Source organism: Mizuhopecten yessoensis, unplaced genomic scaffold (assembly GCF_002113885.1).
Source record: "Mizuhopecten yessoensis strain PY_sf001 unplaced genomic scaffold, ASM211388v2 scaffold6443, whole genome shotgun sequence".
Taxonomy (NCBI): domain Eukaryota; kingdom Metazoa; phylum Mollusca; class Bivalvia; order Pectinida; family Pectinidae; genus Mizuhopecten; species Mizuhopecten yessoensis.
In genome coordinates, this window is record NW_018406552.1 from 203,521 (window position 1) to 221,772 (window position 18,252).

Below are 18,252 nucleotides of genomic sequence, written 5' to 3' on the forward strand. Positions count from 1 at the left end.
ATTATGGACAATTACAAAGTAGAAGAGAGAGTTTTCCTGGCTTAGAGTTACTTCCCTTGGTATTCATTTTTCATTTTGATACTTTGCATTTACCATTTCAGGATAGCACCTTGGTAAAACACTGTGTGCATTCGACAAGTCCAAAATTTTATTTTCAAATGCATATACTCATCAAAACAATACAATTCTGTAAAATGCATCACAAGTTATATGTTTTACATAGAATATATATGTCTGTAGAGAATGACTCGGGAAACATTTCATGCTTGTGCCAATGATAATAATATACTTAACCTGATGGTACCTTTTAGCATAATATACACACCAGGATGTCCAGATCTGGTCCAATAAGTTAATGATGACCAGACCTCCAGGAGAGTAAGAGAAGGAGGCCATTGGGGAGTTCAGCTAAATGATGTCAGAGCCTAGACACACTCAGGTGGTAAAGCATTATCAGCTTAACAACAAATACATTTTCAAAAACATTGAAACTTAAAAGAAATACTACTGCTATTTAACTAAATGCACAGACAAATAATACAGTTCCTAGCCATACATTTAAGCATGTTCTATTAATATTACACAATTAAAAAAAAGTTACATAAAGAGTTTGAAATTTCTCCAATAAACAACTAACTGGTAGGTGACCTGTAGCTGTTTTTACAAGTCCTGCAAGGTATACTTTCTTTTCAGAAATGATTTATTAAAGCTATTGTATCATGCCAGAAAGATAAGTTTTGAATGCACCGATTCAGATTTTGGCAGTAGTACAAGGATCCTTAACAGAACGAAAGGTGTGGATAGTTAACACTAGAGTTACTCCCCTTTGTTACTGTACTCGTAAAAATTTAACACTAGAGTTACTTCCCTTTCTTATTGTTCTCATTTACATTTTAAACCAGAGTTACCCTCCTTCATTATCTTAGCTGTTCACATTTAACGCCAGAGTTACTCCCCTTTGTCATTATACTCGCAGACAATTAACACCATTTAACAGCAGAGTTATTCCCCTTTGTCATTGTACTCGCAGACAATTAACACCATTTAACAGCAGAGTGACTCCCCTTTGCTTTTGTACTCGCAGACAATTAACACCATTTAACAGCAGAGTTACTCCTCTTTGTTATTGTACTCGCAGAAAATGTACACCATTTAACAGCAGAGTGACTCCCATTTGTTATGGTACTCGCAGACAATCAACACCATTTAACAGCAGAGTGACTCCCCTTTGTTTTGTACTCGCAGACAATTAACACCATTTAACAGCAGAGTGACTCCCATTTGTTATGGTACTCGCAGACAATTAACACCATTTAACAGCAGAGTGACTCCCCTTTGTTTTTGTACTCGCAGACAATTAACACCATTTAACAGCAGAGTTACTCCCCTTTGTTATTGTACTTGCAGAAAATGTACACCATTCAACAGCAGAGTGACTCCCATTTGTTATTGTACTCGCAGACAATCAACACCACTTAACAGCAGAGTGACTCCCATTTGTTTTGTACTCACAGACAATTAACACCATTTAACAGCAGAGTGACTCCCCTTTGTTTTGTACTCGCAGACAATTAACACCATTTAACAGCAGAGTTACTCCCCTTTGTTATTGTACTCGCAGAAAATGTACACCATTTAACAGCAGAGTGACTCCCATTTGTTATTGTACTCGCAGAAAATGTACACCATTCAACAGCAGAGTGACTCCCATTTGTCATTGTACTCGCAGACAATCAACACCACTTAACAGCAGAGTGACTCCCATTTGTTTTGTACTCAGACAATTAACACCATTTAACAGCAGAGTGACTCCCCTTTGTTTTTGTACTCGCAGACAATCAACACCATTTAACAGCAGAGTTACTCCAAAAGCTGTCAACACTCCTTCATTAGGAGGGCATCCTCATTAATTGACCAAAATTTACCAATCTGCCGCGAAACTCCCCCATTCAAGTCCAAACTCACACAAACTAAAAATCTACATCCTGTTGTCAAATGATCTCCTAGTTACTGCAGGGTGTGTGTAATGATCATAACAGGCGTGTCTGAATGAAATGAAGGGTTGTTTTAGTTATTTTGATACATATAAATTAGGGAAAGATGAATTAAGCAAAGCAGTTTCAGTCCCTTTTCACACACTTAATATCCCTCATCGGAAATGTGGAATAAGGGAGATCTCCCTCATTGGAGGTTTCAGAGGTTGACACCTATGTACTCCCCTTTGTTATTGTACTCATAGACATTTACCACCAAATCAAGAGTTATTCCCCTTTGTTATTGTACTTTTATTGTGTTGTGATCACCCAATGTAAAATAACAGTACGGAGCATTGTTATCTGACATGGTAAAGCTAAATCTTCCATGAAGTTAACCAGACACAAGACGTCAATATGAACACCAACATACAAAGTTTTTGTACATTCTTTGAAGTTGTTCCATATTTTGTTCTTACAGAGACCCTTCGAAATGATCTGATCATGAATACAATCTATCTAGATCCTGACAAGAACCAGTTCTTCCTGCTCAATTACTGCAGTGCCTTAAGGTAATAGGATTGTGCCACCATTTCTCAGTAGAATTTCTTCCAATTTTGTAGTTATATTGCGTTGAAGTGAAGAACATTTTCTGCCCAAAAAAAAATATAGGTTGTCAGAATTTAAAGGATTTGAAATGAAAATTTATGTAAAAAGGAGTGAGTTTTGAAAAAAAAAATGAAAGACACAATTTTAGGCAAAATAATGTCAATAAAAATTATACTGACATAGATTAGTATTGCATTAATGTATATCAATTTAACAAATGCTGAAATTGTGTAAAATTAATTATCTATAAACGTTTGAAAATTGACATTTTATAATAAAACCATGTACATATAGTAATTGCATGTAAAGTGTTATCTTTCTTGAAAAACTTCACAGTAGTGAAATAGGTAGCCGGGTTCCTGAAGTACAGAAAAATGGACACATGTGACTCATTGATAAAAAACAACTGAATTAATGCCTGGATTGCTTTGAAATACTTTAATATTGAGAGAACACACTGTTCTGTCAATAATAAGCATGCAATATTTATCAGTTTAATATTAAACATCAGAATATGCGGAAATTGTGAAACTGTCTCCCTACATTGGATTTCAACTAGGGATGCACTTCCTATTTCCGTTTATCAATACACTCCTATGACCTTAACCAAGTGAAATACATAATTGTACAATATTTAATTTGATGTCTAGCTCTAGGTTCAAAATTGATATTTATAACATTTGAACATTAAAAGTAACATACATTTCCAATATTATTTCTTATCATCATGATTTTAGGTTTTCATAATTAAAAGATGTAGCTGAAAATTTAAATAAATGAATACGGTATGCATGTTCCAACAAACAATTTGGAACTGAAAGTTCTCTGTGTAAATTCTGATAGAATTCCCGGTTTTACAGGAATATGAAATTTCCAGTTCAATTCATCGTCTCATACTGATCATTTAAAGAACTAACCCGACATCAAACATAATGTCTGCGTCATGCATAAAGCATTGAAACCCGATGAAAAGAATATCTGTTTCTAATTAAAAGGTAGACTCCATCCATCGAATGATTAGAAAGCTTTCAATCTGGAGCTCAAATTTTGAAATTAATATTTTTCAATATGTATGTGAATGTCCAGTCAAGTTTTTCTGGATTTTTTTTTTTTAATCAATTCTTAAGTATCTCTCAAAAGAGCTTGCTTTTTATTAAAAAAAAGAAGATATATTAACAAATATTTTAGCAGAAATTATACATTATCTTTGGATAAGCTAACCAGTCTTTGATTAGCTTTGGTCATACAGGATCCCAAGAGAGGCTTGGGACATTGAGATTAACATTACACAAAGCCTACATCATGGCCTTGTCTCCAACACATTGAGGTGATCACGAAGCTCCAATATTTCCTGATAATGGAAGATATTGATGTTTGCCAGGAGTACCTGTGTGATGTCCCAATATCAAATAGCACACCTGAATATCTATGGATGATCTGTGGCCAGGTACATTATACCCTTCTGATTAATGTATGACTTGTGATCATCCCAGGGGGCTGCAGGCTCCATCACTTGTGAGGCCGATGAAAAAAACATGTTTGTTTCCTGTTACATATCCGAAAAAAATCCTTAGTAGACAGGTAGATCTTAATTAATTTTATTTTTCATTTTTTATCAGAGTGATCGGGGTTTTAACAGTCCTACCTTGATAATTGCCCAAAAAAGTTTGGGGTATATAGGCACAAAAGATAGGCTAGGTGTGGTATGCATAGTCACAGAAAACATTATTTTTTATCAGGCCTTACGTGCAGGTAGACTTTATTGGATGCTCAAGGTGATTGGGTACTGATGAAGCTCAACAATACTACAAATATTATTTTAATTTATGGCACCTACGATCAATTTAAAAGCATTTCACTTTGAACTCCGGTTCATTGTGCTGGAAGGTACAAGATTGACTTTCAGCATCAGACAACAACTTGTCAGACCTTTAAACAAGGTTTTTAATCACTGTAGATCATAATGCATCTAAAATAAATCCTTGTTGCTGGCCCTGGTGAGTAATCAAAATTCTACAGCACTTTAATTGCCAGCATTTTAATTCATATGTGCTGGTAGCTATATAGGCACATGTTCAATTCCCAGCATTAGAGACAACTTTAATAGGATCTTTAAACATGGTCTATCTCAGTCAGCCCTTGGTAGAATCTTGTGTTACTAATACAGAAGGAAGCAATATGAAGGATTGGTTTATTTTGGTTTAATTTTGTTTAACCTCCCATTGATATATATAAGTTGCCATTCTTTAAATTATCTGACATTCAAATTTCTTATCGAAAAACATTATTTTACAGTAACAAATTAGCTTTGATTCATTTTAATCATATTACAATTACCTTTGAAATGTGATAAAAGGCCCACAAGTTTTTTTTTATCAATATTGTAAATTACTGGTAAAAACTTTTTTTTTTTTTAAATGAAATTTTACAGGAGTTAATTGTTCAGTCACACAAGCACAAAATCACTGATTGTCGTAAAATTCTCCACATGCAGACCTATAAGAGCCATATATGATGCAGAATGTTGCAATAAAGCTAATCGATGAGGATAAAGCTCCTTCAAAACTTCTGTTTGGAAAATGTGGTAAAGTCTTCCAGATACTTTTTCTACCAAATTTGACTTCAATGCTTTGGGAAAACATTGAAGAGACTTAAAGCCGAAAACTATTTTCAATGTTTACATTTGACGTTTTGATTGTTTGACAAGATTTAATTAAAGGGGCTGGTCGGGGAAAAAATGTCATGTTTTACACATGTTTAAAATACCTTCTTATGAAATATACCAATTCAAATTTTGCTGAAATTCACTCCCTTAGAGTAAAACTTATAATTATATTAAAGAAATCCTAAATCGTCACCTGACAGTCTAAAACTCTCAATTGACCCAGATCAGTGATGTAATTTTACCGCACCCTCGTCATCAACAAGGCCAAATGTAAACATCGCAGCGAAAGAAAAAGATGCATGCAAAAGTCATGACAGGCGCGAGGTATCAATACCGTTATATATAACAACAACATATAGGTAGGAATGTTACACTTGCATCATACATGACCTTTGAAAACAATTATATACGTATAGTATTGCTGTCTTGTCCGCTAGTTGAGTCCGACATGGCACATGACGGCGTGCTATTGTTGTTATCTTCACTGCCTCACTTTCGAAACATCCACGTGACATATTATAAATAGATCTGCGCTAAATTTACGCGGGGCTTCTCTGAGATTTCAGTGGTCAAAACTGGACAATGCAAGCAGAACTCGACCATCATATTGCCGTGGTATAACTTTTGGAAGGCCAGAGAACGCATTTAGACCCATTTATTTTGTAATTTTTTCCCCGATCAGCCCCTTTAAGCGAGTTAGAAGATGATTGTTTGACAAGATCTAATTAAGCGAGTTAGAAGAAAGTTGGTTTGAGCACAAAATCCATGTTTGAGCATGAGAACGGTGTCATGAATACGGGCCCTTGTTACAGTAAAAGGTGATTCACTGACAACAGTTAAAATGCTTGTGTGCATATCAGATGCGCGGGTACTAGTCAGTACTCAGTATATACAAATGTATGAAGGATGTAAAATTTCAGCAATTTCTATCAAAATTTACCATTCTTATAATGATGAATTTGGCTTACATGCTGATTTACCTACACACTGGAGTTAAACAGTACATGTACCACGTGACCACCTAATCATTTTTACATAATTTGCTCCAGAAACTTTCTTATAGGGAGTGCAGCCCCTGAGGTCCTGATGTCATTTAAGTGTAGTGGAACAAAATTTTGTCAATCTCTGGTAACCAGGTAGCTCAACTGGTTAGAGTGTCTGTTTAGAGTTCATATAATTAGAAGGTCTTGGGTTCGAACCCTGATCTGGCTGTGCATTTTTCCTCTCGTGTTACATTTTGTGCCGACCAAATATACACCCACAGAAGGTTGTATATAGGGTAGCGTGTGTGAGGGTAAATTCGGGGTTGAGGAGTTTACTAAAGGAGGGAGGAATTACAGCAACTGACTAGGGTCCTGGGTACTTACCCAGTCTGACCATGCATTTTTCTCTCTCTGACTCTCTGTTTACCAAATTTCTATTGGATGTCACAAATGACTGCCCAAATTTAATACTCTTGACAACTCATTTTAATGGATCTTCATATTTCTTTTCTTTTACATTATAATTCCAGGGATTTCAAATGTAGAAACTTTATATTTTTGCTTTATAATTTCCTACAGACAAATTCAATATTAATGACTATGTATTTCAGACAGCAGAAAAAAATGTAGTGCCCCAAAAAATATTTCTAAAATGTTTTAATTCCGTCAAAAATCAAATAAGTTCAATCACGAATCCGGTTCAGTATTCCGATGAAGCAAAATAAACTTTTCGTGAGGTTTTAAATTCAAATTGTTTTAGTAGACTTCCAAATTTTTGAGTTAAGATTTCTTTTAAAAAATATTGGTGCTGGTCTCATTTACAATGTGCAAGGCCTAATTATACAAACAAAGCTAACTTGTTTTGTTAAAGAAGATGTCATGGATGACAATCATAGAACTTTGTGCTCGTTGAAAGCATAATCCCAGTTGATATGTTGGCTAAAATACGTCCAGCTGAGCAACACACTGAGATTTTTTCTCAGAATCAATCCAGGGGCGAAAAAATCATAATATGATTGGCAAATAATCTGTGGCGAGCCAGGTTTCAGGCAATCATGTCACCGTAAATGGGTTAGAGCTGGAGACAGAATTTGCCCCAAGAAAGGCGATAATTTGCAAATAGATGAATACATGCCATTGGTGATGATCGTCTGTTGACTGTGTGATTAGGCACAGCGCGAGACAATCCTCGGCTGCTCGCTCATGTAATACACACCGTACTGCTGTCTACATATTCACTGTTTTCTGCTATTTCCGGACACACAAAAGCCCAAAAGTACATTGTGATGGTGTTGAATAAATATTTGAAATATGCACTTACCTATTCCATCGTGATTAATCCGTAAACATAGACAAAATCATCGTTTAAAGCAGAACGATCCGCTATCCATCAATCTCTCATCTTCAGCAACTTTGCGTCTACTAGTAAGGGAAACGAAACCCGGTATAGATATTCCGGATTCGTAATCAACAAAGTTTCTATACAATCAAACAATTCTGCTATATTTTGAATTAATACAAAATACCAAACATAGTTTCTTCTGATGAATTTGTGTGAATTGAATTGTCCTAACGCAGTTTGCAACCGTTTTAACGTGTACACGGATATCAGGTTCAGCTACCAGCTTCGTTACTATACATATCCAACAGTTTTCCGGTAGGGACAGAGAATGAAAGGGTTCGACTCCTAGCAAGAGCAGATATATTTTTTCCTTCATTTTTTTTTAAATAACTAGTTTAATAATTATTTATTTGCTTTTATTGATTTTTTTTATTATTAAATATTGTATTGAATACTTTCTTTTTATAAAATTTTACTTCGATTTGCTATCTAACTGTTTTACTATTAACGATGATAGAGAAAAAAATCAAGTTGCCGCCAGCGTTTAACACTTTTCATGGGAGGTCGAAATTATCATCTTCAACTAGACTCCAGTGCAGTTGTTTTCTGGTCTTTCGCTACAGATTCTGTTGATGAAAGTAGCCCCTTGGCATGTACAAAAGTTACCAAAATAACAGCTTCTGGTTAGATACCATACAGGCCATTTAACTTTAATTGTCTTTTCTACTGGATAACGATTTTTACTGATTCGCTGTAAATTTTACATTTTACTATAAAAGTCTTTTTTCTTCGAATAGTTGAAAGGTGTTACATTTAAATAAGTAAATATACATGAATATGTCCCAAGTGTCAGTGTATTGTGCTTGGATCATGTTTTTATGAAATATTACTTACATTATTTACAAACAAAGGTTCGTAGCATTCATTTGGTTCGCTAAAGAGATTGACATGTTGTAATGCCGGTGAATAATTTTCATTAAGACATCATTGTTATTGACCAAGTAAAACTCGCTATACACCATTTTAATCATTTTAGTACAAGATCAATTTACATGTAATGTATATACAAAAATATTACATCTCTGAATTCTATGTTTTAAATGCGATATTTAAACATGATTTGTCAGGCTTGTTGAACATTAACTTGTTATCCGATCGCGAGTAAGAGACGCAATCTTGAGACCATTACAGAACTGTTTGGGATTTTCTGTCTAGTAGTGACTCAAACACAATGTGAGAATACATAAGTGCTAATAGAACCGTAACTCGACCTCGAAATCAATAAAACTAGAGCAAAATATGAACAAAGGGAAGATTTTCATGGAGACCATTGAAAAAATACAAGGATAATATGACCAGGTGTTCCGGAAGAAAAAGCGTATTATGAACAACATATCCACCATGTACATATATCTAGCTTAAACTCGATTAATGACACGTTCTCAAAGATAGAACCATGGAATGATGACAAAACAACAAGGGACACGCATGAGCGTAATAGAAACAACACCGACCTTTACATAACACAAGGAAATATTTTATTACCCGATGAGATAATGATGGCGACAAGAAACCTTGCCCATATTCTACATCAGCCTACACCCCCTGACACCCCTTAACAGTATATACAGCCTACAACCCCTGACACCCCTTAACAGTATATACAGCCTACTCCTCCTGACACCCCTTAACAGTATATACAGCCTACACCGCCTGACACCCCTTAACAGTATATACAGCCTACACCTCATGACACCCCTCAACAGTATATACAGCCTACACCCCCTGACACCCCTTAACAGAATATACAGCCTTCACCTCCTGACACCCCTTAACAGTATATACAGCCTACCCCTCCTGACCCCCCTTAACAGTATATACAGCCTACACCTCCTGATACCCCTTAACAGTATATACAGTCTACACCTCCTGACACCTCTTAACAGTATATACAGTCTACCCCTCCTGACACCCCTTAACAGTATATACAGCCTTCAACCCCTGACACCCCTTAACAGTATATACAGCCTACTCCTCCTGACACCCCTTAACAGGATATACAGCCGACACCTCCTGACACCCCTTAACAGTATATACAGACTACACCTCCTGACACCCCTTAACAGTATATACAACCTACACCTCCTAACACCCCTTAACAGTATATACAGTCTACTCCTCCTGACACCCCTTAACAGTTTATACAGCCTACACCTCCTGACACCCCTTAACAGGATATACAGCCTACACCGCCTGACACCCCTTAACAGTATATACAGCCTACATCCCCTGACACCCCTTAACAGTATATACAGCCTACATCCCCTGACACCCCTTAACAGTATATACAGCCTACTCCTCCTGACACCCCTTAACAGGATATACAGCCGACACCTCCTGACACCCCTTAACAGTATATACAGCCTTCAACCCCTGACACCCCTTAACAGTATATACAGCCTTGCCCTCCTGACACCCCTTAACAGTATATACAGCCTACAGCTCCTGACACCCCTTAACAGTATATACAGCCTTCAACCCCTGACACCCCTTAACAGTATATACAGCCTACCCCTCATGACACCCCTTAACAGTATATACAGCCTGCACCTCCTGACACCCCTTAACAGTATATACAGCCTACACCTCCTGACACCCCTTAACAGTATATACAATCTGATCAGGCAATCGATTGCTTGTAGGTTAAAGGCAGCATATCATCGATATATTTGAAAGTGAGGTTGAAGGACTTGACTTGTTACCCGTTCTGATCTCTTCAATAAATGCACATCCGCCTATTTAACCACACACACGTATACCTACATAGAATGTTCTACTTTTTTTCGGTAATAGGATACTCTATGCATTCGCTCAGTTTTGTATGATGTGTGTTAGTGACAAAAGAAAAAGAAACAATTTTGAGAAGAGGACGTTCAAGATCTTTAGAATTCTTTCAAAATACACATTTCATTAATTCCACTTCTGGAGTAATTATAATAATAATAATAATATTAATTCATGTTAAAGACATTACAATTTCACAAGTGGTACAAACATACAAACAAACATGAGACATACATAGACTAGATTATATCACATTGAGTATTACTACAGTAGTTACAGTAAGTAAATGGACAGTTGGCCTTTATACCTTGGATAACCCATATAAAAGTTTAAATAAAACATATTTCCAATTGGTCCATAAGCTATAGAATAACAGTACAATACAGCGAGAATGAATTGTTATAGAGGGGAGTTGACAAAGTTTAGTTTTTCCTATTCAAATTCTCAAGTATCTTATCCTTCATAGGGAAACTAGGTTCCTCTGTCCCACATTAAGAGTCAAATTGCCACCTGGCTTCAATATTGCCTGTGAATGCTTTATACGATCTCCTCTCTGAATTTTGGCAGTAGCAAGGTTGGGCCACTGTCAAGGCCACATGTGTCAAATATGTCAAACGAACGTGTCGAAATTCTCATAATAGTAATGCATGGATATTCTTCATGAAAACAGTGGTCATTTGTATATTGTATATTAAACTATATTAACTTGATAGCAAATGTTTTTTGACAACTGTCCCAGAAACTCAGCGTGTTACAACGTAGATAAATATTATGAGAATGCTATTATCGCACGTTTTGTATCAAAATTTCATTTAAGGTAAGTTATATTAATTCTTTAGATTTGAATTATACACCATTAAGCTAAGTCACTACACGTTATTAACATAATGTTTTATTTTTTACATTAATTTAATGGTTCTATTTTTGCATGCGCATGCGAATTAGTTTATAAATATGACGTAGGAAATCCTCAGACAAAACGTTGGTCAGACAGGTAGAAATCCCGATGATCATTTTCAAATTATACATGTTTATGAATATATTTCAATAAAATCCGACCGTCAGTTTCCATGATGAGACTCACTTGATATGTTTATGAAGTATTTGGAAACAAAAGGACCAAACAGAATATGCTTTACCATGAAGTCGTTTGAAACAGTATAACAAATCCCAACATAAGCCGGTAAGGTATGTGTGGTGGTCATTGTTAATTACAAACCCTTTGTCTGTTTTCCAAACATGCGCGATATAAGTGTATTGATACACATTAAAAGAATACATCTATGATAATTCTTAAGTTTGTGATACTGCATTTAAGACCAGCATGACAGAAAACATTTGTTAAAATTATCAATCTTTGCTGAGTGAGGGGAGGCAACCCTCTTTTTATCCATTGTTTTGTGCAAAATGATATTTATTATGTTTATGCTAATACATGGACATGGGTGTTTTTTTACATGGACATGACTTATACAGAATGTGCGGTTATATATAATTTAGTGCAGATTTTTTTCCCAACATAAAGATAAATACCATATGTGATGAAGATGGATATGTGTTCTATTTTTACACGAGACATAGCTATGAATGATTGAGACATATATATGTAAGACACATGGATGGATGCGTATATGTGGGTAATAAAATGTTGAAATGTAAAAATAGACGGAAATGAGTATGTAAGTTTGTGCTAGTATGGATAAATATAATCGTGAGAATGTATGTACTCTGACAAATGTGGACATAACAGATATAGGTTTATGTATGTATGTGCCTGTATACAAATGAGTGAGTGTTTTGTTATTTATTTTACATGTACATTGCATTGATGAAAAATCTGAAAAAAAGGATAATTAAAAGAAATAAAAAAATAGTTTTGTGCATGGTTTTTCACAAGCATTAACAAACATTTTGTAATTCTGCTATATTATTTTTTCCATTTTCGTTTCAACATTAAGATTATGTTATTTCATTATATACATCTTGTTTTTTCCTTATTTGTTTTGCCCATATTCAAAAGTACAAGATTAAATGGCAGTGTTGTGTTACTGCATCAATGTAAAAATCATTTTTGTTTTCATTGTTTTAAGCTATTTAAGTCTATTCCATAGCTATGCGTGCTTTGTTCAATGATTTTGTAGCTGATTGTTTTGTTGTGATTACCTCCCTTTTACCATTACAGCACAACCTGCACTGTCGTCTGCTAATACTAAAACCTCCGGCAGGTAAACCCTACTGCATACATTTAATATCGACAAGGAAAACAAGTATCCAATTATGAACAAAGGATATAAACGATGGAGCATCAACATCTTGATTTTATCGTAGTTTTATTACCGGTTTATATGTTTCGGCTAACTAAGCTACGACCGAAGACAAACAGGACGCTGTTTCTCTCCAATTTTTAGTTCAATTATATGTTTTCATTGTAATATTGATATTAATATTGTCGACCTAAACCTGGCCAACTGCCAAAAGTTTTAACAAGGCGTGTTTGCCATTTTCAAAGCTTCTTTCCTGAAAATATTGACCTTTGTGCTCTTCATATATTTCTCAACTTTTTCTCCGTCAGTAATTTCCACAATCAATGCTCTATATAAGATTGATAATGCTTATAGAAGGCGGTAAGAACGGTAGACCTAAATGTTAACATAACATTAATTGGAATAGGTAATGAACCTAGAATTATAACTTTGGAAAAGTACAAGGAGAATAAGACCAGGTGTTCCAGAAGGTCAAGAGCAAAAAGAGAAAAACATCCAAATGGGATCATATTGATGACCATAGACTAGCCACTATTCATCATCAACCTGTATCGACCGAAACCCAGTGTTGTATATACTTCAGCATTCGAAGATCCCGGAAATCGTATGCGCCTAACGTATGAAAACAACATACATTGTATGTCACAGTTAAGAAAGAGAAACTTCACGAATCGAAAGTCTTAATAGACATTCTTTAATTCCAAGCTTAGTTTTAAAATGTCCTCTTGGTCATGTTTTAAGTAAAAGTCTGCCTTTTGTAAAATAATTTGTAGTGTGCTTGATTTCAAGTTCGGGGAATAAAGGATCGAGTATTGTTATATATCAAGAGTGGTAACAAAAGCTTAGCCATGTCCTTAAATTTCACATTTAGATATATCGATGATGTGCTGTCTTTGAATAACTTAAAACCCATTGCACACGTCGATAATATAAAACTTCCAGTGCTTGAAATCAAGGACACCTCAGACTCTTCTTCTTCAGCCGCTTTCCTCTTTACCTACGACATGATCAACAGAAACGTCTTACTGCTAATGGATACGATACGTTCCGATCGTGAACTTTTCCTTTCTCAATAGTAACACCCCTATGTACGGTGCTTACATGTCTTAGTTGATTCGATATCCAGAGTTTTCTCCGAATATCATGACTTCCGGTACAGATGTCGACTGTTGACGGACACATTTATCACACTGGGTTTCCACAAATGCAGGTTAATGAACACTGCGGACAGGTGTTATGGTCGCCATCAGGATCTCACAGGGAAATATGATATTTCTTTGTGTGATAAGAAGGTCAATTTTTTTTATTATGTTTAAAAGAGTACCTTATTGTTTTGTTGTTACTTCCCGTATCCTCGATGTGAGCATGTGACATAACTTTGATTTGACCTATGCTTACATGGCGGGTGTCGTTGATGAAGCAGAAAACGCTTACCCTTCCAGAACACATGGTCTTATTATAACTGTACGTTTTGCAAGTGTCTCCATGTAATGTTTTTCCTTTGCCCTTATCTTGCCCTAGTTTTATTGACTTTCGGATTTACATTAGGGTTTTGCTGACACTGTGGTATTCTGTTGTTGTTTTTGTGTGTATTTTTAAATATTATTTTTAAACTTTTACATTTTTTTTGACAATGCTATCACTGGTATCGCACTTGTTAAATTGCGCTATCGGTTTAAAACCATTAAACGTTGATAACAGATTGCTCCCTTTTCACATTTTCAGTAGGAATTAACATATTTCCATTGTATATGCCGGTGTTCCGACCTCAGGCGATTACACAATTACAGGATTACAGAAGCACAGAATCGATTCGTATAGGTGAGTACACTTTGAGCAAGATTTTTTTTATCACGTTGTTTACTTGTTTTGTAGATTTTAATACAGCATTTGACAGTGTTTAGAGAAAATGTTTACTCTAAAGTTAGCTCAGAGTGGAATTGGAAAGAAGTTCATGGATATCACTAGCAATATGTATGAAAAGACATCCTCTGATATTAAATTTACCGCTTTTTATTCTGAATATTTTGATATTCTTAGAGGTCTTAAACAAGTCTGAGAAATGACCCCGTATTCCTTATTGAATCAGAAGTAGGCTGTGTATTATTTGCTGATGACTTACTTATACTATCGGAAACAGCCGAAGGTCTGCAAGCTTCACTAGACAAACTATATGAATATTGTAACTACTGGAAACTTTCTATTAATACAAATAAAGCAAAAGCAATGCATTTCCAGGGAGTTAACAGGATAAATACTAACTATCGTTTAAGTTTGGAAACAATAAGGTCAACACCACTCAGGAATACAAACTTTTGGGTAATATTATTAACTATGCAGGCAAATTTACACCATCTATGAAGGAATTTTCAAATTAAGGGTTGGAAGTACTTTTTCAATTAAGAAATATTCTAAAAGATAGCTTATTTCCCAATTGCTGCCCAATGTAGTCTTTTCTTTGCCCTTGTAAAACAAATTTTAACCTACAATGCTGAAATTCGTTACATGGTTATGTATCAAAAACAAAATAATGCTAAAATGAGAGCACATAAAATAACGTAAACTTTGATTACTTTTCAATCACTGACAAGTCACCCATGGAACAAATCCATCTTATGTTCTTAATTATATAAGCATGACCTAGGGTGGTAACCTAAGATGGCAGTAAAAATTGGGTCAAGAGCCGCGTTGGAATGGTGCCCTATAGAAATCCTAATTAATGTTCAAGCATTTAACTGTCTAAGCGGAATTTTACAAAATAACAATATAAATCCCTTGGTTACAGAATCATTTACACTCAATAGAATATTAGATGAGAGTGGTATTATTCATGGTATGTTACCAAAGACATGGTGGAGACAAATGGCTTCATGACTTAATTGTTTATGATCAGAACCTCATTTGCGATTAAAAAAAAATGACACAGAGAATCTAATCTTGCATTTGTAAAGAATATGAAACCATTATAAAATTATTGAATTGAAATCACAAAGATATGCAGTCACGTATTTATCTAATTTCACATTACTGATTGTACATTTAGAAATCAACCTGGGCAATCTTGAGAATCAACAGTATTCGTTTGACCACAATATACGGAACCCAACTTAAATTCACCTTTGTCTAGATTTTGGTAGACAATTGTAAATGTTTAACCTTATGACCGGTTTTGTAGGCACCTTTACCTTTTAATTACAGTGTTCTTCATATGTTTTGGAACATTGCATGCATGATTTTACCATTAGTTCAATTAACTCCAACTGAAAGTCCTAAATGGACCAAGTGACCACATGGTACAGTAAAGTGTTAACTTTATTTGCATTCGTGTATCTAGGACACCCACTTTCAAAAAAGTTGTGCTTTTCTTTGTTTTTCTAGTGATCAGTTTGCCCCCATGTATTTGATTTGTACATTCAGTACACTATGTTTGGGTAGATTGCTGTCGTAATTATAAGTAGTATTCGTACGCCTAACAAAGAGCAGAAAGGTCGATCTGAAAATATGGTAATACTGTCGTTCCCGAAGGAGTCCACTGAAATGTCTTATAAATGATATCTATATTTCTTATTTGATCATATCTGAACAAATTCGATGCAGTGTAAATATACTCTCGAGATAGGAGAAACATCCCGTGTGAAATATTAAGTTTAGAATTTCGTCACATCGTTGTTTAGGTTAACAATGCAAATCGCTCACTCAGTCATAGCTTGACAAAGGGACCAGCTGTTCTTGTAACGTTACGACACGTTTAGTACCTACATGGTTTGTGTGCAACGTTTCAAGAACATTGATATTGCACATTTCTAAACTGATGAAAGTTATTTGGGATATACGAACAAATACTGCTCATTCCTTTGAGACTGGATTTCTTCGATAACAAACATTAGGACATGAATTTCAAGAAATGAACGTGATTGAACATAGGAAATCGAAATCGAATTTTTCACATTAACATATTATAACATTTTACAGATTAGAAAGTTGAGGAGACGCCATTCATTTCAACGTAACCCTATGCATTTGACCACACACATGATGTCAGACACACGTGTTTTCTAGTGCCCAAGATTAAATCGACTCATTAGAAGATATCCTTTGTCTTATTTGAATAAATAAGCAAGATTACATTTTTACTATATACTCTTTACTTCTACAAGTTTTGTAGCCCATGAAGTATTGCACACAGGAAAGATTCAAAACCCCATTAGGTTCACTAGTATCGTACCTAGGAAAGATTTTAGCCCCCCCCCCCCCTCCCCCATTTCATCACAAGATAAGACTATCATATCTGATAATGTGCTACCTAATAAATATCCAAGAACCCTCTCTAGTCTGCAAGTATTGTACCAGTTCAGATTTTGTGGCTCCTGTTGTTCGCAAATATCATACACAGTAACATTCTGTATCACGAAATGTGTCAACTTATATTGTTTTTTGGTAATATCCAATGTTTGCCAGTATTGTACCCAGTAAAAATAAGGCTCTTCGTATCTGTCAAAAATGTAGCCAATAAAGATTAAGTAACCCTGCAAGTTTGCAAGTATTGTGTCCAGGTAATACTTAAGGCTACGCAGTACTGCTAATATTGTACACAGTGAAATTTTTGAGCTCCGTAGGTGCTCATTATTTAACCCTGTTATATTTTGAGGCTCCTTATGTCCGCTGATATTGTACGCAGTAATAGTTAAAAGCTACCCAGGTCCGCAAGTATTGAACCCCAGTAAGGGTTTTCTGGCATCTTAGGTCCCCAGTATTTCACTAAGTACCGATGATACGCTAGGTTAGAGTAAACAGAGCCCTTATCTGTAACCACCCTCCAGGTTAAATAGGATTAAACGGAGCCACCCCGGTAAGTTTACATTTCACAGCAGCGCAGATATGAGTGGAAGATACAGAATGTCATTGACAAAGACCACGGCGTCAAAATGAGATAGAAATGTACCGTAACACCGATAAGCTTGGTCAACACATATCTACAAGAGGGCTTCATTTCTGATTATATTTCTGGAGGTTACCTTTAAAGTTTCATTGGGACATTATTTGGACTCATATACAATGAGTTCGATTATCGTCTATCTTTAATAATATTAAAGACTGTATATGCCAAAAACAACTTGATTTGGACCATTATTCTATCTTTAAAGATTGACGCCACTTTTTGTTTACACGATTCACGAAATTGTATAGGGTCAAAGGTCAGAATGCTCATTGCATTGGAGACAAGCACAATTGCATATCTACTATTTTACAAGGGATTATGCTATAAATATTGAAATATTTTTGAAATAATAGTGTTTTGCAGAAAACACCTGGTACATTTGTAGCAATATTGTTCTTCTACATGATTTTGTCTATAAACCTTATATCTAATATTTATTTATAGTTGCTTGTATAACTTGCAATTGTGATTTATGTCGACTGGGATATATCAGAAAAACAAAAGAAGTGTAAGCTGTGAATTTTACTTGGGAAGTAGCATTTTATTACTTTTCAACTAAACCAATTGTTTTCAAATGCTTGTAAAGACAAACAGAACGTTACCCTGCTATCAATATTTTCTGTGTATGGCGTC

General features: G+C 35.3%; 1 protein-coding gene across 1 annotated transcript in view; it reads right to left on the bottom strand.

The window, feature by feature from the left end:
* The window catches only part of LOC110452155, a 99,523-nt gene extending 91,887 nt beyond the window's left edge, over nucleotides 1–7,636 (bottom strand). The window contains exon 1 of the mRNA XM_021500515.1: nucleotides 7,552–7,636. The gene's annotated coding sequence lies outside the window, so the exon portion shown is untranslated. The remainder of the gene's footprint in view (nucleotides 1–7,551) is intronic.
* Nucleotides 7,637–18,252: the final 10,616 nt, after the last annotated feature.